The sequence below is a fragment of the Martes martes genome (assembly GCF_963455335.1).
Source record: "Martes martes genome assembly, chromosome: 2".
Taxonomy (NCBI): domain Eukaryota; kingdom Metazoa; phylum Chordata; class Mammalia; order Carnivora; family Mustelidae; genus Martes; species Martes martes.
Window position 1 is genome coordinate 44,492,032 of NC_137889.1, and position 26,197 is coordinate 44,518,228.

Consider the following 26,197-nt stretch of genomic DNA (forward strand, 5'->3'; position numbering starts at 1 on the left):
TGTATCCGATGTTTCTAGCATGAGACCTGTCATTTTATGTACTCAATGGAAGTGTTACTAAAATACTTCCTGAAAAACTGTAAGAAAAAATGTCTCTTAAAAGAAAATTGGGAACACAAAGGAACCAGGAACTATGATCCAAGTTCTAACTCTGTCAGTTGAAGATGATTGCTTGGGGGCACGAGGATATGCCACTGTCCTGGGCAGAACAATGTTATCTGGGCAGAGACGGCCACTGATAGAGTTACAAGGCTCATTACATACAATAAAGGGCCAACCTTAAATGTTAAAAAAACAAAGTCAACTGAGTAAATTTTAAACATTTATAGGATTTATTCAATGATTCATGAATTGGGTAGCTCCAAGCATTTCCACGCTACCCAGGGAGGGGTCCCCATGGCATTGTTCCTTGTTCCTGTTATAACTTAAAGGGAAATTTTCACAATGTCCAGAGCCCTTGATGTCCTGCAAATGAAGAAGGAGGATGTCCTCAAATTCCTTGCAGCAGGAACCCACGTAGGGGGCTAGACCTCCAAACTGAACAGTATATCTACAAAAGGAAAAGTGACGGCATCTACATCATATATCTGAGGAGAACCTGGGAGAAGCTTCTGCTGGCAGCTCATGCCATTGCTTCTGTTGAAAACCTGGCTGATGGGGTGCCCGGGTGGTTCAGTGGATTAACTGTCTGCCTTCAGCTCAGGTCATGATCCCAGGGTCCTGGGAGCCAGCCCTGCATCTGACTCCCTGCTCAGTGGAGTCCTTGCTTCTCCCTTTGCTTGCCACTCCCCCTGCCTGTGCACTCTCTCTCTCTGTCAAATAAATAAATAAAAAGAAAAGAAAAGAAAACCTGGCTGATGTCAGTGTCATATTATCTAGAAATTGTGGCCACTGAGCTATGCTGAAATGTGCTGCTGCTATTGGAGCTTCTCTTATCACTGGTCACTTCCCTCCTGGAAACTTCTAACCAGATCCAGGCAGCCTTCTGGAAGCCAAGACCTCTGGTGGTTACTGATCCTAGGGCTGACCACTAGCCTCTCACAGAGGCCTCTTACATTACCCTGCCTATCACAGTTCTGTGTAACATAGACACCCCTGCACTATGTGGACATCCCCATCCTTTGCAGTAACAAGAGAGCTCAGTCAATAGGTCTGATGTGGTGGATGCTGACCTAGGAAATTCTGAGAGTGCATTTCCCATAAATACCCATAGGAAGTCATGCCTGATCTCTTCTACAGAGATTCTGAAGAGAGTGAAAAGGGAGAGCACGCTGCTGCTGTGACCAAGGAGGAAATTCACGGTGAATGGACTGCTTCAGCTCCTGAGCTGACCGCGGCTCAGTCTGAAGGTGTACAGGTGCCCTCTGTGTCTTCAGTAGGTCCCTAATGAAGACTAGGGTACTCAGCCAGCCACTGAAGACTAGTCTGCAGCTCCCATGGCTTAGGCCGCTGAATGGGTAGGAACAACCACTGAGTGGGCTTCCATAAAGGTAACAAAATAGAAATAAGGTTGATGGAAAATAAAAAGTTCTTTAAAAAAGAAAACAACTCTGAGGAGATGTAAAAAATGAACGGCTTTTATAGTCAGAAGGGAAAGGGACAAGGAAGTTAGACTGCCAAAGAATGGGCTGGTTGTGGCAAGGTCTCTTTCCTTTAAGGGATGGCAGGGCTCTATCACGCAGACTGTCTCACTAGTGCCAACAGTAATTCCTAATTGACTCACCTAAGATTCCATTTTTGGGAAAAGCTGAAACTATAATTGAGTCTTGGTTTGGTGATGTAGAGCTTAGCATAAGTGACTCCCTTTGGGGCCTATTGTCTTATTTTTAATATAACCTAAACTTGTGGGTTAGAACTACCAACAGAAAGTCTAAGCCCTCCTCAGCCCCAGAGGCTACATAGCCTTGACATACGAAATTATCAATGAGACCAAAAGATTCTTTTTCTACCGTACCCTCTCATGTGTGATGTTGATGAGACCTAACAGAAGTATTAGTAATTTAAAATAATAGCCAAAATATCTTGTGACTGTCTATCTTCTCCACCAAATAAAAGCTTGAGAGAGACCTTGTCTGTCCTCTTCCCTGCTTAGCCCAGAACAGAATGCCTGTCCGTGGTAGGTGCACAGTGGACATTCACCCTGTAGATGTTGAAGGAATTCATAAAATAGATCAAATAGGACTAATCAAGATTCAATTGTTATTGAATATGTTGAGTAGAATTGCAATTTTAGGATCTTCAAGACAGGTGCACATATAGTCAGTCCTTGGTTAGCCCTTCTTTAGTTGTACATGCTAGATCATCACCAACCGTCCCTCTTGCTGACCATTTTTGCCCATTTTATTTGTTTGCGATGTATGACCATGTCAAGCAAACACCAGTTAAAGCCAGACAATGTTGTAAAAGTCTTCAATCTAGAAAAACCTCCATCTTGAGACAGTTGGGGTGATTGGGTAAATGGGATTTGAGGTGGTCTGTATCTGGTTATACATCTGTTTTCCTGGTCCTTATAGCCATGTAAAATTGAAGTGAGAGGCAACACTTACTTTCTTAGAATCGTCCCTGAATTGAGAGCACTGGCAATCTGTCTGTGGCCTCAGTAATTGAAATTAATTGGATTTTAGAGATAATAACATTTATGCTAATGTGGTTATTGAGAGGAGACAATAGTCCCAGAGATAAGTAGCTAGGAGAGGTGGGGCAGGAGAATTTGCAGTCCTGGCAGAAGAGATTGGGAGTCTTGGGGGAGCTGCTGGGGTGGGTGGAGGTAGGGATGAGGGACAGGAAGTTGTAAAGAACTGGGAGGTTTTAGAGAAGCAAGAGAGAGAAAGCAAAGGGGAGGCAGAAGCAGAAAAACCTCTTTGAATAATGATAATAGTAAAATGAATAGTGTCAGCTCTCCCTTATTAAGTGCTTTCTTTTCTATGTGTCAAGCCTTAAATTTATGTCATTTTATCCTCATAACAAACTCATGAGGTGGGCACTATTTTATTTTTCTTATTAAAAACAATGGAGGGGGCAGCTGGGTAGCTCAGTTGGTTAAACTTCTGACTCCTGATTTCTGCTCTGGGCATGGAGCCTGCTTAAGATTCTCTCTATCCCTCTCCCCCTCCCCCCCGCTCACTCTCAGTCTCCCCCTCTCTCAAAAAAAAAAAAAAAAAGAGGGAAAACCTAGCTTCAGAAGGTTTTAAATAACTTGTCCCAAGTAGCTTGGCCAATACATATGCAAAATAAGCACTCTTCACCTCTGCTCTGTTACACCTCCCATTTGCCCTAAGCTGGAAGCAGAACCGCAAAGATAAACAGGAGAGGTGAAATTCTGGAACAACACTGAAAAGAAGTTAACAAAGGCCTGATTTTAACAAGGGCCTGAAAGAAGGACCTAGGACCCGAGAGAATAAAGATGTGATTCCTGATAGTAAACTCCTTCCAAGAAGAGCTCTCACTTCACAGGATTATACTTGGCCCTTGCGTCACCAGCAGTCTGCCTGTGGGACTCTGCATGAACACTAAAGTGAGGAGGTCCACAAACAAATGATGGACTGTGTGGTTATGTGGCCCGCTGATACTGCTAATGAAGGTGGGAGTATGAAAACCACCCCATCCAGGTCCTATCCTAACAGTGGGAGTTACTGACCTCTGCAAACCTAATCTATGCCTGGTTTTCACACTGTGAGCACATGTTTATGAAGTTTTACTAACTGTTTTGAGATGGACGGGGCACAGTGGAGAGGACAGAGAGATGGGCTAGAGAGGAGGTGGTCTTGGAAGAGAAACCCCAGATCACATGAGTGGCATCAGTGAGAGCGAAAGGGAAACCTTGCTGTGAATACTCTGCTGGGAATACAAGCTATTCTGTTAAGAGTCCTTGAAGGTTAGGCCACCAAAATTATCAAAGACATCCGGACCTTCTGAGTCATGTTGACACTGCTGTGTGTATAGCACTGTGAATGGAGAAATTTTGGAGATAGAACTGGACTCAAATCCAAGCTTAGACATCCATCCATTCATTGAATGACCTTTGGTAAGTCAACTTGCATCTCAAAACTCTAGGATTCTCAAAGGCCAAGCAGGAATCCTAATACTTGCCTCCCAAAGTTCTTTTGGAGTTTCCAAATAATGACTCAAACTCCTGGCTCATCACAGACACTCCATAAATAGTAAAGGTTTTATAGATATGCTTTTCCTTTACCAGGTGGGATAGCAGAGACCAAAAAACACAGGATTTCTCTTTATGATTTTTAGTATTCCTCTCCCTATTATTAAGTAAGTCCCCTGAAATCTGAATGTTGACCTCCCAACCCTATTTCATTCAGATTTAAATCAACACTGAACTTTGTGTTTCTCAAATGGAAAGCTAATATCATTAATAATACATTTGGTCATTTATTTCCTTTCATTTTTGAGTCTTTTTTAGTTACTTATGCTTGAAAAGGTCTAAATATACCTTTACTCTCCTTGTCATACATCAAACTGCTATTTCCAGGTTTCTTTTTATAATATAAGGATTTTTATGCAATATAATTTTGTGCTATGGCAATATGCAAACATATATATTTATAGATATATATTGCATAGTTACTATCTAGGTAAAATCATGGAATTCTTGCCTATTTGAGAGAAATGGGAAAATAAAAATGGTTGTAAGGTTAACAAACACACTCCACCTATTAGGTCTGGTCTCAAATGGAATGATGGTTAAAATAATTCTAAACTCATAGTATGTGTAAATTTCATGAAGTAGTCTTGGCTTGCTTCCCTGTCATTAGGGAAGTCATTCACCTTCCTACTAATCAGTCTCTGAAGGCTAGAAATCCGAGCACAAATCCCCTCTATCCCAATACTATGCCATTGCCTGTTCTGTTTCCCTTGGTCTTTGTCTCTAGAAAACCTTACACAGGCCTTCTACATCTCATCTGACCTTCCTGATGCATAAACACGGCACCATAATGGCAGTCAATTAAATATAAAGGCTGTCTGTCCTGACATTGTGGTGCCCTGAAAACAGTGAAGACCGCTAGCCACTTAGAAGCAATGAAAAGCATCAAACTGGGTAGAAATTGCAGTGCTGCTCTTAAGTTCAATTTTCCTTGTAGCTCAATTTCCTAGCTTTGCACTTTCCTAGGTAAATCACACTAATAGAGGAGAAGGGGGGCAATGGGGAGGTTGGTGGTAGAGAGCCAGACAGTCCTTCGGAGCAAGAGCATCTCATCCTGAACCATGAGGGAATAGGTAACCAGTACTCCTGACAAGTGGGTATTCAGTGGTATGAGAAGTCATTTAAATGGGAAGCAGGAGCAGAGGTCTTCCGCTGGCAGGGAGTATCTTCATTATTGCTGTCATGGTGCCTGTTAACTATCCCCATCTATCATTTGTTCAATACCTCAGTGAAATTAGCCAACTGCATACTCCAGCAGAGCTCTGATGTGCCAGTCTCCCCTGAAAACATTAACTATCTTCTGTTACGCATTCTCTTACCCTCCACCCCTTTTTACTGCCCATTAATGATCTTTCATTTGCATGATGGAACAATGAAGTCCTTTGGCCAATTATGTGAAATTACAGGTGCTCTGTAGGTGCCCTCTGTCACCGTTTACCTTCTTTGCTGAAGCAGTGGGCTGGAATGAATTTATATTTCAAACATTACTTGACCTGCCTGTTTCTGGATGGAAGCAGTACAGTTTTAGCTGGCACAATAAGCTTCTGCTTTGGCTTAATAAAGTGGCTCATGTCCAACGTGGATGAAACTATAAAGTCGGTCTTGACAGATCCCTTTAAGGGATCCTTTCAGCTCATAAACCAGGAGGGGAAGAGGACATCTCAGAGCATAACAAACTTGCCCTTTCTATCCCAGGAGACTTTGATGTAACACATTTTGAGATTACTTTTGGCATGCCTCCTCTGGGATAATTCTATTACCATAGAACTATTATTCCAATTTCTTTGATTCAGGAAAAAAATAAGAGTTATCTTGTACTTTTGAGCAAAACTAAATGTATAGTAACCTTCTAGGAACAGGAATATAAAAGTAAGGGAAACCAACATTTATGAAACAACTATTACCACCCAGGTGCTGTGTTATGTGCTACGTGCATTTACATCAAATCTCAATCCCTCCAGGCTGAAATGTATAGTCCAGACTGAAACTACAAAGACCATTGCTTTCATTTTGCACAAGGAGGCAGTATTGAGCAAACCAAGAAAAATGCACTCCCGTCTTAGCTCAGCTGCCACTTGTTAGCTGAGTCACCATTGGAAATCCATTTATCCTCTCTGTGCTCTGAGGATAAATTTGTACAATTTATCCTATCTGATAAATTATACAAATTTATCATTTGTATAATAAGAAGAGGGATACTGTTCAGGACTAGGATTATTATGAGATTAAATTAGACATCATAACAGACTAGGGTACAGGGAAGGTACTCAATGACTGTTATTTATTTATTTTCATATGCTACTCAGGGAAAAATCTCAAAAGAAAAGACACGATAAACTCATGTAAAAAATGGAAGCATAAAATCACTCAGTTTCGTAACATAATTTATTGATATAATATATATTTAGATAGCATAGTATAGCACGTAGCAGAGAAGCTTATCATTACAGCAATACATAGGTAGCGCAAACACTAAAAGAAAGAACAGTTGGATGAGGGAAAGATCAATACTGAAGTCATAAGGAATGGCAATCACTTTGTAAGATAACATTTATCTTTATTTTTATTTTTATTTATTTTATTTTAGTAAGCAATATATCCACATTGCTCAAATACCAAAAAGCTTAAAAGTTCACAAGGGGTTGTTTCCCCCACACCCCTAACTTTTAGTTCCCCAGAGGCCACCAGTATTATCAGCTTCTTATCCTTCCAGAAGTACATTGTGTGTTTATGAGCAAATATACATAAATAAACTTTCTTATCATTTCTGCATTCTTTCTGGACAGTTATTTATATTGCTATTTCCCTTGAAATATATTTTAGGGATTATTACATATCAGTATATATAGCCCCTTCTTTTTTATTTTTATACTAGTCTAATATTCTATTGTATGCATGCGTTATAATTTACTAAATCTCTATTGAATAGAGGATACTTATTTCATTTCTAACCTTTTTTCCCAGCGGCAAAAATGCTGTAGTGAATAATCATATGCATATATCATTGCACATGTATGTGGAAGTATCTATAAGATAAATTTCTAAAACTGGGTTACTGGGTCAAATGTTTTGCGCATTTCTAAAGTTGATAGATATTGCCAAATTACCCTTTGTAAAAATTGTGATTTACTCTTGCCCCAAATATCTTATGAAAGCACTTGTCTCACTACAGCTTTTCCATCCTAATGCTTTTAAAAACTCCCAGATTTTTACCAATCTGACAGAAGAAAATGGTATTTTAGTGTAATTTAAACACACATCTCTTATATTAGGAGGGAGGTTGAACATTCATTTCCATGCTTAAGAGTTATTATAATATCTTCTTTGGAAAATGTTTTTTTATGAACTTTATTCTCTTTTTTATTGTATTGTTTTTCTTTTAAATCTTTTCAAATCTTTTAAATGTGCTTCAATTATGTTTCCAAGTTTGTCAGTTGTCTTTTAACTTTGTATATTGTGTTTCTTTCTCAGGCAGATCTTTTTTGTTTTTTACATAATTAAGTTTTAAATACTTTAAATGCTTAAAAAATCCTTAAATTGATTTAGAATTTTTATTCCAGTAAGATTTGGGCCCTTAGTTCTCTTCCACATCTCTCCCAACTCTATATGGACAAAGTCCCCAAATGACTTTTCTGCTGTTTTCTGACTCTGTTATAGAGCCAGCGGTAAGGGCCACTTACTCCTTTCCATGCATTTTGGTTAATACTGGGAGTTTAATAAATATTAAATGGGTGAATCGAAGAGTGGATAAAAGAGTAAAGGAAATGCTGAGTTACTGTTCAGGACGTGATGATGATATGTGAGTCCACAAGGCACAGACTAGACGTTTTTGGATTCAGTGTATGTATGCATTGGTCAGTGAGTTAATAATGCAGTATATATCATTCACTTTGTGAGTGGTCATTAAATGTTAATAGTTACTGTACAAGTGGTAGAATAAAGGGAGAAAAAGAAGAGGAGGGGGATAAACATTTGGGATAAAAACAAACAAAAAAGCTTCAGAATCTTGGATAGCACCAGGGTAGGCAGCCCTAGGACAAATCATGAATAAAAGATGAGCTCCGGGACAGGGTCCTTCCCCTTCAGCCTGGAGTATAGTGCCATTTTTCATCTGTAGAACTGAGGGCTGTGTTCTCAGCACCCCTTCTCCTCCATAATTGTGGATCCCAACTTGTTCCTTGCAGACTTTTTCCTTTGTCCTTTTGCTCCAGATCAATTTCCAGGGCTAATTATTTTCTATAAAACATGCTTTGCCTCATACTGAACACACAGGTCCTGTTTTTGGCTACTTGACTCTGGGAAGTGATCTGATAAACAAATCATGCTAAGATGGTAATGACTCTTACTAATTTATATATGTTAATCTTTAAGTCTGAAGAATAAATCTCTTATAGAAAGGTTTTAAATCATAAGGAAATTGACAATGGATTAATTTTGAGCCTGAAGAATTTGTTTCCCAGGTTCCCGGGATATCTGGCCCCAATAAGCATCATTCTTACTTGTAGTGGTTGTTATAGATAGATGAACTAAACAAGGATCTTTAAAATGAAGAGAAAATGAAAGAAGTCCCACTGTAACAATGTCCCTTTGTGATTTTAGCATCATAAAGAATTTGGGAATGTAGAAAACATGCCAGAACTCAGGACTGTCAGACCCCTATAAAGATGTCTCTGATATCCTTATGGTATCCCTACAGCTTCTGCTATCAATTCTTCTCAAAGGCCAGCAGTAAATAGCTCCTAAAGCATGCTAATTCCGTGTTTTATTTCATGGAATCCCTTTTCAGGACCCTTGACCACATATATACTTTCTCTTCTCTATTCCTGTCCCACAGGCTGAGAAGTAGTTTAACTCTGCCTTCATAAACTCAGAGCATTTCAAGATCATCCTCAAGAGTCAAGACAGTTATGTATATTTAAGTTGTTAAATGCTCACCCTGGTAGAAGCCATTGCCTCAACCTTGCATGACAGTATGCTGTTTACTCTTGCTTGGTGAATGACACCAGTGGGAAGGGATGTCTATGGTCTTCACCAGAAAGTGAAAAGAACTTCCCAGAAGGAGCATCTGATCGTGATGCTGACAAATAAGTACAGACACATTTGTATTTTTTTCTTAGATAATTCCAAGAGAGGGGATAGGGAGTGGGAGAATGTCAGGGTATCACATACAGACAGTCAGAAAAACTAAAGTGAAGTTTTTCGTGGAATTTTATACTTTGAATGACTTAAGTGTTGAAAGAAAAATTGATGGTTATAGAATATTAAGAAAAAAAGTAAGAGGTAGGAATGGACTCTGAGGGTAGAAAGGAGAAACTAACATCTAGTGAATGGCTGCCATATGCCATGCTCTGTGCTGTTTTTTTACATGTACACTAACATAAATAATTATCACAGTCTTATGAATTAAGCACTTTTTATTTATTGTGGTTGAGGAAATTGAGGTTCTGACAAATTAAGTAATTTTTTAAGTATCATTATTAATGCACAGTAGAATAAATTAGTCTCATTCCAAAACCCGTTTCACTATTCCATCTTTGTCTTCCCACATTAGACACTCTTATTTTAAAGGTGAGCTAACTTAAACCCAGGAAAATAAAGTGTCTTTCTCTCATTTCTCAGTCCAGAGCAGCAGGAAGCCAGAGGGAGAAGGCAATCCTTTCGTCTTCTTCCTCTGTCCTTCAAGTTTTTAATGATATGTTTTGATCACCTCAGAGATTTTGCTGTTAACATAGTTTGAATTTCCTTATGACAGATTTCTTTAAGTGATGTACATTTAATGAGTTGATAAAATTGTTGCAATTTGGAGCCTGGATGGTTGTACAAGGTATGGAGGGTAACCACTCCAATAATTCACTATTCACAAGTCAATATGCAGAGAGCTTGACTGGGACCCATTTATGTGTGTGCCTGTGTGTCTGTATGTGTGTATGTTTCTATGAATGTGAGAGACCAAACGTAAGTGATTTTTAATTTTTTTTGGTCTGTCCATTGATTTCTGCCATCTAGAGCACTCTGCACATCCTAGGAAGCTTGGGGAAGTTAGTGGTCCATACATCATGCACTAAATTCCCAAATGAGGTACAGTAACTCTATCAAAAGTATACTAGGGTTGCAGCCTCATCATTGCTGTCATAACATCTTTTGAGTCAAGTCATGCTCTTTGCACTTCCTGTCTAAAGCTGGTATTTGGAGATAAGCTTTTGCTATGTGTCATCAAGCCAGGGACTCCCAATACAGAAAGGGAATTGTGCTTTCCAGCATGACCAGCATGAGAGTAATAGGGAAATGTAGAGCCAAGCCACTTTGGTAGAGCCCAGATTCCTCATGATTTCCTGGGTGGGTGGGGGGGGGGGTGGATAATGGTCTCTGTGGTCTAGCCATGCCTGGACTAGAGTCGCTCAAAGGAAAAGAAAGGCTTCATGGATAGAAACATTTCTCAGTAAAATCAGCGGCTGTGTTTCAGAATGGTATAGAAGAAGTGGTTTTGAACTCATAGGCAGGAAATTAACTTTACAATCCTGGCTTTGGCTAGGCCAGTAATGCACCGTGTTGATCCTTGGCTAATGAATTAACTTGTCTGGACCTCTATTTTCCCATCTGTGAAACAGAAATAATAATATCTGATTTACTCCTTCCATAGAATTATCTCAAGCATCAGAAGAACTCGCATGCATGAAATTGCTTCAAAATATTAGTGTCCCTATATGTCCATAAGATATTTTAATTATAGAGACTAGTGTTGCCCTCCCTTCATTTATCAGCAAAGTCCTGTGAATTATTTGCTCCTTATAACTCCCCCACTGCATTCATCAGAGTTATGAGATGGCCCCCAAGATTCCTACCCTTGGTACATCAGCCCTAAGTGGTCCTCTCCCCTTGAGTATGTTTAGGAACTATCATTATGATCAGAGAGTTATTACTGTGATTATGTTAGCTTATGTAACACTCCATCTTAACAAACCTGGATGGAAAGTTTCCTGCTGGTCTCAAAGATGCAATCTTCATGAGTTTCACAGCTGCAAGGAAATGAATTTTGCCAACAACCAAGTGAGCCTGGAAGAGGACCTTGAGCCTCAGATAAGACCCCAGCCCGAGCTGACACCTTGATCTCGGTCTTGTTGTAGCCTGACCAGAGACCCCAGCTAAGTCCTGTCCAGACTTCTGACTTATAGAAATATATGACAATAAATAGGTATTGTATTAAGCTGCTAATTTTGTGGTCATCTGTTGTTCAATGGTAGAAAAGTAACACACTCATTTATTCCTTCTTTATTCATTTCCAGGGCCACCAAATAAATTCCAAGTGTCTTCTTTTATCTAGACTTTTCCATGGTCTTCTTGGAGCCAGTCTTTCTTTTTCTCTCTACCTCATCTCCTGATAATCTATTCCAGATTGACACATGTGACTACTATGCATTGTATATCCTTGATTCTACAGTACAGGGAGTACTTTTTCTTATGCTCACATTTCTGAAATAGGGTTATGTCCCATGATGGATGTGTATGTTTATTGCAGTGTTCATTTTCTTCCCCAAAAGCTCTTATTAAATTGATGATGTACCTTATCAATTGATACTGTCTAAGAATTGAGGAAGCCTGATAGTTCAGTCTTAAAATTGACTGTGTAGCACTAACTTCTAGTGAGAGCCCTCAGATGCCTTCTAGGAGGAGAAAAGTAGATTCCCTTCTCATAAACGTTTCGACAGCATCAATAGTGAAATGCATGGGTGCCCAGGGTTTGTTCAGGAGGAAGCCACCATAGGCAACCATGGGATCTGGCGAACTTGCATTTGTTTTCCTCCTTTATTGTTCCAGGTTGGTGATGCCCAAGACTCCTCTTTGACACCAATAACCTGCATCCCCGGTACAGACTATGCCTTGATTCCCAAACAATGCCACAGATGGTGACACATTTCTTTGATTTGGACATTTATCCTGTCTCTAACCTGTCAGACAATCTGATAGTTGGGATCCTAAGGCATCCCATTCATTCCCTTACTTAAGCCTTGGTTGGGTATATCTTAGGCATAAGAGAAGGAGCTGTGACACAGGAGCCAGAAGGCTGGGATATCATTCATTAGTGGTATGACCTTGGGAAGGTCACTACTCCTGTGGTTTTGGTTTTCTCATCTGTACATCTGTACATCTAAGCCCAGGCTGATCTTTCACCTGCTCATTTCAAATCTCCCCCAAAGCTGTAGCAGAATATGGGTACTACAAGGGAGTCAGTCCATGCCACCAAAGCCTTAGGGCATTCCTTGGCTTCCTAGCAGTGAGGTAGGGAGAGGCCCGAGCTCCTTATCTATCCTGTTGGTCTTAGCCAGCAGGTGACAGAGCCATAACCCAGATTTTCTACAGCACATTTTCCTGCACATCCAGACTAACTGACATCCTTCTGTCTCCAAGTTCATTCCTGCAGATGTTTCCAATCCTCATCACTTTATCATAATTGTTATGATAAGCATTTCTGCCAAAATGATAGTAAAAACTCAATTTTCCTGAGCAAAATTAACAACAAAAAGTGTTCACGGCTTATGCAACCTGGTTATTAAGCTGTAGCAGGAATTGACTACAGCTGTGAAATAAGATATAATTAAAATCTGGGGCCCTTCACCACGTATCTGGTTTGTGCATTTGCAGTGTTGTAGATACATGAATTACTGGGGCTGACCAGCTCAAGCTGTCAATTGGGAACCTGTCCAGTGTCATTATATCCATCTGACTGTCAGAGAGAAAGAGAGAGAGGGAGCAGTGAGTACATACATTCAGGAAAGTAGAACAATAACTTGGGTAAATATGTTGGGCGGAGAGTGGGGAGAAAGACCCTCATTATGAGCTCCAGTTTAGATCTGCCATCAGCTGTGTGATCTTGAATGAGTCATTTATCTCTTGAATTCTTATTGTAGGGATATATATAGGGAAATATAGGGATAATATAGAGAAGGTAGTTTATATATTATTCTTAACATGCTTGGCTCCAACACTATTAGTTGTTATTCTACTTGTACAACGTAGAAAGGACAGGTCTAATAAGGAAAACGTGGAGCCATAAGAGAAAAAAAATCACAGATTCATTAGAGAAAGATAAGACTGATGAAGACAAAGCCAGGAAATACTAAATACTTAGTGGATTTAGTTACTTCGGTTGGTCTCCTGTTTTTCAATTTATATGGATATTACTGTCTCATTAAATGAGATATTTTTTAAAAAGATTTTATTTATTTATTTGACAGACAGAGATCACAAGTAGGCAGAGAGGCAACAGAGAGGGAGAGAGAGGAAGCAGGCTCCCCGCCAAGCAGAGAGCCCAATGCGGGGCTCGATCCCAGGACCCTGAGATCATGACCTGAGCCGAAGGCAGAGGCTTTAAACCACTGAGCCACCCAGGCGCCCCAAATGAGATATGTTTTTATCTCTAAATGATCATGTTTTTACTAAGCTTATATAAAAAAATCTTATGTTCTGAAGCCCTTGGCTGGGGTATTAATTATAGTGTTTTGTTTGTTTGTTTGTTTTTATCACTGACCTTTGTTTGTCCACTTGGCCCTATAGGCATTTCTAGATGCAGTTGTATCTTCTCATCTTTTAAATTCATTTCAAATAGAAAGTATATATGTGTATTACGTATTTTATGAGTCTTAGGGCCTCCACAGACATTTATAGTTTTAACTTCACTTATATACTATAGATGTATTGGAACGTGCTGGTGCTATGTGAGAACTTTTTTAGAGCCTGGCGTGTTTACCTTAAATCACTCTGAGACCATGGACAGTAGATCACAGATGTGGCTCTAATTTGGAGCTATGATGTGGAATAGGAAAAAAAAAAAAAAAAAGGATGGTCAGCAGGGGGTCTGGAACCCAAACACCTGCTATCCTTGTTAACCTGCTAGAGGAAGCTGTCCTTTACAACTGAAGGCTGGGCGGAGAATTATAGGCTCATTCTGTCTCTCATGGAGATCATTCCAAAGCACTTGCAGTAGTTTGGCCACATGTCCATGTGTTTAGCTACTAAAATCCCAGGTAAGTCCCTTCCTTTGTAGGGTCCCTCTTATGAACCCTCTAGCACTCTGTCCTGTTATGATTTGCTTCAATGCTAGACAAGCTGTGAGGAGCGAGGTGGGTTACTTTTTCTCTCTGGGCCTTTGTTTCCCTAACTGATGACTGTCAGAATGGACTAGATAATCTCCAAGTTTTCTTCCCATAATGAGCTGTCTTGCTTCTTAGACAGATGTATACATCTGTGGCCAGATTCTAATAGAATTGCAATAAAGATTCTTGGGCTAGATTTCTTCTTGCAAGAATTTGATTCAGGTTTTCAAAGATTGAAATTAACTCCTGCCCTAGCTCCTCAAGGTAAAGGCAGGCAAATCTGAAAAGGGACAATTAAGGGAAAGTGTGAAGGGCTGCTGATATATCCAACACCAAGGGCCTGGCCCTGTGATCGGTAGTGCCCCAATATTATCTCATCTGGAGGCACATAGGACATAGGTGCACAGGCTCTGGGTTCCAACTGACTGGCTTCAAACTCTAGCTTCAATATTAATTATCCATATGGCATTGGGGAAGTCATCTAACAACTCTGCAACCCAGTCTTTTTATCTATAAAATGAATATAAGAACACTGTTATTATGAAGTTATTGTTAGAAGTTAAATATATTTATACATGCAAAAGATATAGAAAATAAATTGACACATAATGAGTGTTAAACAGAAGGTGACTATTATTACTAATATTCATTCTCAACCACATATATCCTTCACAAATATGGAAACTGAGTCCCAGAGAGGTTGGATTCACCTAGCCAGTTAGTGGCAGAACTGGGATTCATACCCAAGTTTATCCAGCTTCAGAGCCCATATTCTCTTTTCTATGCTAAAATGTTTCAGAGATGAGGGTCTGGAACAATTGTCTTCCCCCTTGATTTTGACTTATCCAGAGTCAACACGAACACAGATTAAAGAAACCTGAGACTCACTGTGTAGTTCCCACATGTAGGCCCTTGTTCAAGAAGGTGGCCTTGATCCCAAGACTTCATTGCTACGAGTATGCCACTCAGGATGCCAGGCTGGAGCAGAACATGTTCCACTTGGCTTCAAACAGTCGCTTCCTGCTGGCCGGTGTAGGAGAGGCAGACAGCATGCTTCCTCTGGAGCCAGACACTCATCATGGAAATAGGCAACTCAGCCTCTCAGAGTCTGGGTTTCTTCATCCAGTAACGGGGTCTGGCCTGCCTACCATGCAGGCTTATGCCTGGGGTGGCATAACACCACCACTTGAGGTTTCCTGGCACATCGTACAGGACTTCTCAGCTCGTGTTCATTTTCTTTCTGCTGTTCCCTGTCTTTCTCCTACTGCTGCTTGTGCCCATAATTCTTCTCAACAATCTAAAACTGGGTATCTATGATCTTCCAACCACTGCTGTATTTTTATATATAAAAATAAAAGCTTATCGAGGTTTGTAATTGCTCAGGGATTTCCCTCCTTTGAAACCTCTTTGGGTAACCAGAGTCTCTCTGGTTTCTCTCATACAGATTCTGATGTTAACATTTTAATAACACATTCAAAAGTGCTTGTTTTATGAATTCTAATATAGATGGAGGTTCTTCCCAAGAGATGTTTTTAAAGCAGGTGTTTTTAAGTAAATGTCTCAATACCCACCTGCATATTTCCGTAACACAAAGCCATTTTTTTTTCTTCTAGACTTGAAACTGGCCTCTAGTTTTCAGGAAGCTCTGAGTGGTCACCTGCCTCGTTTGACCTTTCTTTGCCTTTCTCAAGGCGCTAACCGCACTCTGAAAGCCCTGTGTGTGTGTGTGTGTGCGTGCATGTGTGTGCGCGTGTGTGTGTGCGTGCATGCGTGCACGCACGCATGTTGTACGGTCAGAAAAGTTTGTCCACAGCTTCATGTTGACCTCCTCTCTCCAACAGTCCTTGAAGAAAAAGTAACTGTAACATCTATGGAAATATTTTTGAGATAATGTGCAGTGGTTAACAATCCATGTGCCTATTCTGTTGGAATTATCTGCCTCCTTTAGTGGTAAATTGTAGGGTTTGCCTGATCCAGGGGAAGTATCTGGTCTTAACTCCTTAAAATGGTCATATGACTTTGACCTAAGGGCTAATGGGGCAGTGTGCAGTTGGGGAACCGGAGTGTTTTCTGGGGAGGGGGGAGGGAAGAGAGATAACCACTGATGTGGTAGTGTGATCCTAACAATTTTTCAGACTGTTGTGTCTAAGAGACTCTCCTTGTTAATGGAGATGTTAATAGGGATTTCTCCAAAGTTATGGTCACAAAATTTGGGATCATACCCCTCCTCCAGCTCCTTTTGGGGTGTTGGGGTATCTGTTTTTGGGTTTTTTTTTTTTAGGATTTTATTTGAGAGAGAGAGAAAGTGAGAGAGAAAGAGCACAAGTGGTGGTGGGGGGTGGGCAAATGGGGAGGGAGAAGCAGACTCCCACTGAGCAGGGAGCCTGATGCAGGGCTCGATTCCAAGACCCTGGGACAATGACCTGAGCTGAAGTTAGATGCTTAACCAACAGAGCCACCCAAGTGCCCTGGGATATCTGTTTATAGATGAAGCACTTTTAGGTTGTACAATTAGAAGTACTACCATTTTTTAAAAGATCTATTTATTTATTTTAGAGAAAGAGGAGAGAGAGCACGAGTGGGAGGGACAGAAGGATGGGGAGAGAGAATCTCAAACAGACTCCACACTGAGTGCCAAGCCCAGCACTGGGCTCCATCCCATGACTCTGAGATCAGGACCTGAGCTGAAACCAAGACTCAGACACTCAACTGACTGCACCAACCAGGGGCCCCAGTACTGCCTTTCCTTCATCAGCATTTCCTAAAGTTATTTCTCTCTGCACACATTGTAGCATGCTGTAGAAGGCAACTCCATAGGACATCAGTTGTGAAGCACTGATAAAGGACTGATGAATCCTCTGGAAAGGATCCTGGAAACTAGGTTCATGGCACTTTAAAGGAGAAGAAAAGCAAGTACTTCTGGTCTGTGAGATCATAGAGCCCAAAGGAATAGAACATTAGGCTTAGGAAAGACCCCAGTCAGTCCAATTGTCCCAGCCTGGTAAGGGGAAGAAGCTTTGCTCAAGGCCCTCAAGGAAGCAGTAGGGGAAAGGTGATGACCAAATCCCCTGTCTCCCACCCCTTGCATGTGGTGCTGCAAGACGCCAAGCTGCTCTAGTCCAGAAATGTGGGATGGGGAAAGGGAGAGTGAGTTTTAAAAATGCAGATGGAGAGATGCAGAATAGACAAAATAATTTTTGGATACTGATTCTTAGACTGGATTTCTGGGGGTGGCAGGGGCATGGCAAGGTAGAGATGCACACAAAGCACATTTAACAAGCTTCTGGCGAGAGATATAAAAAGTATCAGAGCACAAGAAACTGTGTCTGCCCAGGAAAAGGGCATGGAGAGATGGAGAGAAGGGGATATAGCACCTTTGGAGAGCTCTAAACACTCCCTAGAGAATCACTTTTGGAGCCATTTGTCAGCGATTAGGAAAAAGAAAAAGTGGACATACTCCAGTTATAAAGAAAAGACATACAGGATTTTAGATTATAAACTGGCAGGAGAGGGGAATAAGGAATCCCCCCCCCCTTTTTTTTGTGATAAAGCCTTTCTGCTTCAGAACAATGCTGAAATGTGCAAGCTGACAAGTGGTGATGAATGCCTTTTTTTTTTTTTTTTTTTTTTTTTTTGCACTTTACAGTTTAGAAAGACCTGTGTGATATACTCTGGGCAGCTCAGTGAGGCTCTAACATACTGTGAGGTGGGAGAAAAACTCGTGATAAAGCTCACTACGCAAAGTGTGGAAGGGAAGGAATGATCATTTGGGTTTCATCAGTTTATGAAAATGGATACATGCAGTATACATAGAACAGTAAACACACAGACTGAAAGCAAACTGCATGGGTTCCAATCCCAGTTCTACCACCCAATAGCTGTTGACCTTGGGCAGATTGTTTAACCGCTCAGTTTCCTTGTATGTGTGATGAGGAGAATCACAGTACTGACTTCTAGGAGTTTTAAGATGACATATTTTTATACTGTGTAGAAGGTGCTTGACAGTAAGAGCTAAGTAAATGCTTGGGGGAAAGTGGAAAAGCTCCTATTAGAAGGTAAATTCCTGCATGTCAGTTACTATGTATTTGTAAATAGCATTTGCTGAGACAATGTATTTATTGTTTAATCCATTTGAAGGTAAATACTTTTGGAGTTGGTTTTATATATACACATATATATATATTGTGTGTGTGTGTGTGTGTGTGTGTGTGTATTCCAACAAAGAAAATAATTAAATTAGATGGTTTAACCTGAAGATTGGAAGATGCCTTCATAATATCTCAAGACCAAGAACACTGCCTCATTTTCCAGTCCTTGGGGAAAAGGGAGAGGTTTGTGGATCTCAGCACCAGCACCTACCACAGAACATCACCTGCCTGCCTGCGCTTTGCACTGTCAGTTGTCTCAGGACTTAAAAGTCCTGGTCCCAGCGTTTGCCTGGTCCCAGAGAGGGCTCTTACTGCACACCTGTGCATGGCCTCAAGGTGGAGCCTTAGCCTGTTACTGAGAGTCTGCTTTCAGACTACAACACCCTCTGTTTCTCCCCACCTTCCCTACTCCTCCGACCCCTGCCCCCAGCCCTTACTTGGGAGCTCACAGATTTGCAAGCTCAAAGACAGAGCCAGAGTATTAATTCTTGCAGGTCTTAGCTTGGACTCTGTATGAAGCAGATTTTTTTTTATTATTTTGGCTCCTGGTGCCTTGTCTCCCAAAGGGCAGAGCAAAGACTGTCTGGCTTAAACACTCTGCGAACCAAGAAGTGTAATGAGTGTGCCCAGGGGCAAACCCCAGAGCCCCACCCCAAGGCCTGGAGCGCCCTGGAGCATCTGGATAGGAATGGCTGTCCTCTGCTTTTGGCAGCAAAGCTTCAGGAGAGGCAGGAGAGGAGGACGTCTGAGTGACAATAAGTCCTCTGAGCTTCTTGAGAAGGGCTAAGTACAGTAATTTGTTGTAATGACTCAAATTTAAAACAATAACCCAGAGGCATAATAGCACAGGCCAAGAATACCTACTGCATGTGATGGGCTGTTAATGGGAAGTGAACAGTTTGATTTGGTGGCAGACAATCTTCAAATGGCTTTCACTCCGGATGTGTACTCTGCAGTGTGGAGAGCTAAGTTTGCTATCAGGGTTAATTTGGACCGCTTCCTCTCTGTCTGCCGAGAGCCATTCTCCTGATGGAGGCCCCTTTACTGCTCCGCTATCTCCACAACTGAAAGCAAATTTCTGACGCTTCACTTCTGTGATCATTTTCTCTTGTTTTGTTTTGTTTTTTCTTCTCCCTTCATCTCCCTCTTAGAGGAGCTGCTACTTCAGCACTGCTTCCCTAAGTGGGTAATGGGGAATAAATACACTGTAGCTATAGGACCTACACCTGCCCAGGTTGATCAGTGTGAGATACAGTCTGGAAATCTGCCCAGACCTGAGACAGACCTGGCTGGCCATGCCCAAGGCTCTCATTTCGCTGATAGCAGGTGGGCCCAGGGAGACAGTGACTTCTGTAAGGTCTCTCTGCTGCCAAAAGGAGGGGCTGGGACTGGACCCCTCACTTCACTCCTTCTCACCTCTCCTTCCTGCACACACCTCACCTTCCTCCCCCACCTCTAACCACATTGACTAGGCACACAACTCATTCCCAGCACCATGGGAAGATCAAGGATGAGAGTTCCTCACTAAGCCTAACCACTTACCCAAGGAAATTGGTCTCTCCTTTCCTTATTAGACCTCACTCTTCCTTCCTGGTACTATCTCCTAAATACCTAGTACAGACCTATTCAGACTTGTATTACCAGGGCCAGCAGTCTTCTTTTGATTTCCCTTATCACATTTGCCATTTTCTCAGTGTCCTTCACTCTGCAAATGCACCCTGTTGTATTCAAGTTGCGTGTGAGTGATAGTTAACTTAATGGCTAGCCTTTTAGAGGACTACCCAAGAAATTAATCTCTAAGGATGGAATCCCACATAATGGCACATTGCAAGGAGCACACACACACAGACACACACAGACATGCACAAATACACAGACACAGACAGATACATAGACACACACCTGCATGTTTTTTGTGGGAGACTTTCACATAGCAGCACTAAGAAGACTAGCTCCACTTGTGATTTCTTGCAGGGAAATAAATTCCTTGCTGAGAGTCAACATATACAATTAAATTCCGCAAATAGTCCCTATAGTTGGCTAAATTATGTCTTCCAGAAAGCTAAGTTGAAGTGCTAACTGGGGCATCTGTGAATGTCTTCTTATTAGGAAACAGGGTCTCTGGGATATAATTAAGTTAAGATGAGGTCATGCAAGATTAGGTTACACCGTAACCTAACCTAATGACTGCTGTCCTTATGAGAACAAGTGAGGATACAAAGAGATGCATATAAGAAGAATAGTATGTGAACAGGGAGGCACAGATCAGAGTGATATATCTATAAGCCAAGGGACACCAGGGATTGTTGGGGGCTAGGAAGAGGCAGGGAAGGATCCTTCCCCCAGCCTTCAGAAGGAGCCTGGCCCTCCCAACACCTTAATTTCAAGCTTCTAGCCTCCACAACTGAGAGAAAATAAATTTCTGTTGTTAAGACACCAGGTTTGTGGTGATTTGTTACAGCGACCATAGGAAACTAATACAATCCCTAAGTACTCATTAAGTGCTAGGCTGTCTCCCAGATATAGCAGTGGTTGAGGGCCCTGCGGCCACTGTGAACAGTGAGCTTGTCAGGGTCTGGTTGGATGGGTCCAGAAGGGTCAGCTGTGGGTGGGGAGGATTTCACAGTCTTGCGCTTCACTTTCCTGTCCTTCAGTGCCACTGCTGATGGCATGTCCCCTGCACATCCAGACTTGGGCTTGGAGCCTTTGGATGTAGTGCAGTCTCCATGTTCAAACACTGACCTGTCCAGCGTTTTCCTTCACTCATAGGGTTTGGGAAAATATTTGACTTTGGTGTTAAATAGGCTTAGCTTAGAAGTCTTGCTCCATCACTGAGTAGTTGAACCTTCCACCTTCTTGTGTGTACAAGAGGAATACTTAGACATTGTGAGAAATCTGGGAGGAGATCCCAGGGTAGTAAATCATAGAGTTGGACACGCAGGTGGATCTGGGTCCTCTCATCTATCCTTTTATATACCACCTGCTAAAGTTGTTGCTTTAAGCAAGTTATTTAACTCCTCGGGCTGGCTTCAATTTCCTCACTGATAAAATGAGGATAGTAATAGCATTCCTCTGGTACAATGGCTGGGAATATTGACTGAATTAATACCTAAGAAGTGCTCAGAAGAATTCCTGACAAACAGAGGGTGATCAATAAAGAGTAGTCAACATTGTCATTTTACTGGTGAGAAAACTGCATCACAGAGAGGTGACCTGATTTGTTTAAGGACAGTAAGGTTGAGCTGGTCCCAGAACCATTCTCAGAGTGATGGCTTCCCTTAACAGTTACTGGGTTGGTCACTTGAGAGGTTGTGCTTGTTAAGATTCCCAACTCTGAAATCAGACATGAATGCAATTTCAAACTTGATCAATTACTAGTTGTGTGACCTAGGACTTACTACTTAATGTCTGTGGGCCCCATTTTTTTTCACCTATATAAGAGAGAGAATGACCTCATTGGGTTGTCAGTATGAGTGAGATTAGAATAAATATGAATACTTAACCATAAACTTGGAACTACTCATGAATGTTTCTGGCTATTGTTTGTATTTGTTAGAAGTAAGTTCAGCTGTATGTAACTAAGTAATAGTGGCTTAAAGCTCTCAGGTTCATTTTCTCCTGTAAAAAGAGTAGGGAGACAGGCAGTCCAAGAATGATACGGTGGTGTCAAAAAGTCACCAGGGACCCAGGCTCCACCTCTGTTTCTGCCCTGATATCTTCAGTATGTGGTTTCTACCCTCAGAGTCGTATCATCCTCCAATATGACAGCTGGAGCTCTACTTGTCACATGCACATAGTTGTGAACAGCACAAGGCATGTGTGGGGAGAGGAGCAGAGCAGGAAGAAGACAAAGACCACTTCTCGGCTAAATCAGCTCACTAAGGAGCCATCTCTCAAGTCAACACTGAGTGTGCATGTCATTGGCCAGAACTTAATCACATGGTCACACCTGGCTGTAAGGGAAGCTGGAAAAGGGTCTTGTACCCATCCTCAGTAAAATCCAGGCTCTTCCACAAACATAAAAAAGATAGGGGGAAGGCAAGGAGCAGCCTGGGCCAGACTGTCATTATTGTTTTTATAGTTGCTATTGCTAGCTATGAGGAGCCTGTCCCTTAGGAATTTGCAGGATTTAATGCAGTGCTATGAATGTTTGAAAGATGCACAGTGTGTTGTGAGAGTACTCAGGAGGGAGATATTAACTCCTCCGTCTGAAGGCATCTGAGATGGCTACTCAGAAGTCTTTAAGGTGAGGCTTGATGTTCGAGAGGTTTGCCCGGATGACAGTGAGGGAAGGGGATTTCTGGTGGAAAGGGCACCACACACACAACTTACTGGTTTTGCCAGCCTGCCGTTTGGTTGCTTGGAATTGTGCTGGGGAAGGCATGGAAGGCAGACACCCACAGGCTGTCCTGGGACCTCTCTCATCCATTCAGTCTACAGGGCAGATGGTGAGGGGTGCTGAGCCCTGCTATCCATGAAGGTTTACCGATTCTCCATTCTCATTTCACCAGACAGCAATCTATTTGTTAAATGAAAACCAGCTGGTTATTGAAAGAAACATATTTATTGGGAATTAACTGCCATGTGCAAAATGGGTATTTACTACCAACTTGTCAAACATCAGTGAATTTGTGTTTAATAATCATTTTTTTCAATTAACTCGCAAAAAATGCATCCCATTAATTCTAAATTAAATGCATATTTGTAAAACTCTAATTCACAACATAATCAAATCTTCTCTTCCAGCCTGTTTTTGATGACTAAGTGTTGGTGAAAGACTCTCAAATGATGTCCTTAGAAATGAACTTTGCTTATATCTATATGCAATTACAAACTTAGGCTAGAGGACTGTGGTGCAGGTAGAACTTTTCTCCACTCACACCCTTCCCAGTTCCTTCCACTCACTCCTCTCTCCCTCGTGTACCACAGGTACTGGAATATTGTCATGATCTAAGCTGGTAGTTTAACGTTGACTTCTGTCTTTAACTCAGTGGTAGAAGGCCTTGAAAAATCTGCTTATCATGGTGCTTAGCTGGGAGTCAACAGACATGTTTTCTTCTTTAATGTTTATTTTTTTAATTGAAGTATGGTTGACACACAGTGTTACATTAGTTTCAGCTGTATAATATTGTGATTCGACAAGTCTAAATGTTACGTTACGATCTCCGTCTGTCACCATACAGAACTATGGTAATACCATTGACTATATTGCCTATGTTGCACCTTTTATCTCTGTGACTTACTCGTTCCATGACTAGAAGCCTGTATTTCCCACCTCCCTTCATCCATTTTGGCCATGTCTCCAACCCCTTCCCCTCTGACAACCAATAGTTTGTTCTCTGTACTTACGGGTCTGTTTCTGCCTTTGTTTGTTTGTTTGTTTGTTTGTTTGTTTTTTAGATTTCACATATAAGTAAAATCATACAGTATTTGTTTTTCTCTATCTGACTTATTTCACTTAGCATAATACCCTTCAGGTCCATCCATGTTGTTGCAAACAGCAAGATCTCCTTCTTTTTTATGGCTGAAAATAGTCCAGTGGGGTGTGTGTGTGTGTATGTGTGTGTGTGTATATTATATCTTTACCCATTTAGCTGTTGATGGACACTTTGGTTCCCTCCATATCTTGGCTATTGTAAATAATGCTGCCATAAACATAGAGGTACATAGATATTTTCAAATTAGTACTTTGGGTTTTTCTCTTTTTCGGGGGGAGGGTAAATAGTAGTGGAATTACTGAATCTTACGGTATTTCTATTTTTAATTTTTTGAGAAGCTTGTGTACTGTTTTCCACAGTGGCTACACCAATTTACATTCCCACCAAAAGCACACCAGGGTTCCTTTTTCTTCACATCCTTGCCAACACTTGTTATTTCTTGTCTTTTTGACTGTAACCAATCTGACAGGTGTAAGGTGATATCTCACTGTGGTTTTGATTTGCATTTGCCTGATGATCAGTGATGTTGTGCATCTTTTCATGTGTCTGTTGCCCATCTGTATGTCTTCTTCAGAAAGGGGCCTGGGTTTTAATTGTGAATTTTGTTATGTGACCTAATCAAGTATTTTCTTACTGGGAGTGTTTGTATCAGAATAAAGCTAAGCCAGTTTCCTCACTGCAGCATTTCTTAGTGATAGTACTCTGTTAATGTTCACGGAGAGCCTCCAACTGGAGAATGGATATACTTTCCTTTTATAAACTTCTGTGAACACAGAATTTTGTTTTTCTTTTCATGGAGCATCTGGGCGGATTGATGATATGAGGAAAACATTTTGGCAAAGGCTGGATAGGATGCTTCCCAGGGTCATCTGGCTCTATCATTTCAGGATTTTGTTTCTTAGTTCAGAAATCTGGACTGAGCTTCTGAAGGATGACTTGGCAATGTGGACTTCTTTTTACCTTCTGACTCCCCAGCTTCTGCCCCCAACTCTGGCCAAATCAGAAGCCATATGCAGAGAGCACATAGCATCCTCAGAAGCCCTACCTCTTGTAAATCTCCCAGATAAGGATAGCAATGGAGTGATCTCTGGAGCCTGGCTACTCCCTGCTGCATCCAGCTGCACTTAGCATTCGGCCCCTTGCCTCCCCCAGCACAGCAATTACATGCGCAGCATGTACCTCGGAAATGTTTAAGTGGTAACAAATGCCCAGAGGGTTCATTATCATCTGGCAGTGCAGACGGCCCTTGTGCAGGGCATGGGGGCACCTTATAGAAGAAGGCAGTGATCCTTTTCCTCGCTTGCTGAGCCATGTGGCTGAATGTATGCCAGTCTTGCAGTGAGAGGGGTGGGCACAGATCATCTCCCTCAGCCAAGCTAGCTGCTCTGTTCCCCTCCACACACTTCAGCAGCACTACAGACATTCCACCCATGCAGCTGGAGGTTGAGCAGCCCCAACCTGGCTGAAGAGGAGACTTCTTGATGTGATTGATGACCAATCAGGGAAGAGCTCCAGGAGTGCCCAGAGGACTCTCTCAAAGGAGCTGACTGTTGATGCCCAGGCCACCCCTCTTCCTGGTCCAGGATCATTTAAGTAATTGAGAGAGTGTTTCTAAAGTCTCAAGACCTCTTTACAATCTTAGAAGTTCTTAGAGACCTAAAAGACTTTTATTTATGCTGGTTATCTCTGTATTTATTATATTAGAAATTTAAGTGGAGGAAATGGAATCAATTTATTAATTCATTTAAGAATAGCAACAGTAAATTGCTTGCATGTTAACATAAATAGCGCACTTTTGATGAAAAATTATTTTCCAAAACAAACAATAAATACAGCAAGAAGAGTGGTTTTGTTTTACATTTCTGCAAATCTCTGTAATGTCTGGCTGCACGGAAGACAGCTAGATTCTCATGTCTGCTTCCACAGGCAATCTGTCGCGATATGATGTTTTGGTTGAAGTATATGGAGAAAACCCAGCCTCACACAGATATGTATTTGGAAAAAGAATGACCTTACGGGGACCCCAAAAGAGTCTAGGTGATGTTCAGGGGTTCTTGGGCTACACTCTGAAAATGGCCGACCTAGCGTATACCTGTGCAAAGGAGATGGGCTGAGCAATTTTGGGTGTAGATGGTCCACACAGCAGAAAGTTATCACTTCTCAGATCACATGTGCTTCTTTTGCCTGCACTACTTCTCTGGCCTCCTAGCCTGTTTCCTGAATTCTGTTTTGTTCCTCGGTAAGCGTCTTCCAAACGGAAGCCAGACTGAGATTTTTAGAGATAAGTTCAATGTTATCATTCCCTGTTCCCCAACTGCTTGCTGGCTCCCCATCACACACAGACTAAGACCCCAGCTTATG

General features: G+C 41.5%; 1 pseudogene across 1 annotated transcript in view; it reads left to right on the top strand.

Annotated features, from left to right (window-relative positions):
* The first annotated feature begins 444 nt into the window (after positions 1-444).
* LOC308338245 (small ribosomal subunit protein uS2-like) overlaps positions 445-26,197 on the top strand; it is an 81,927-nt pseudogene continuing 56,174 nt past the window's right edge. Inside the window, exons 1-2 of the transcript in view lie at positions 445-667; positions 865-1,490. The product of the transcript in view is annotated as a small ribosomal subunit protein uS2-like (transcript). The remainder of the gene's footprint in view (positions 668-864; positions 1,491-26,197) is intronic.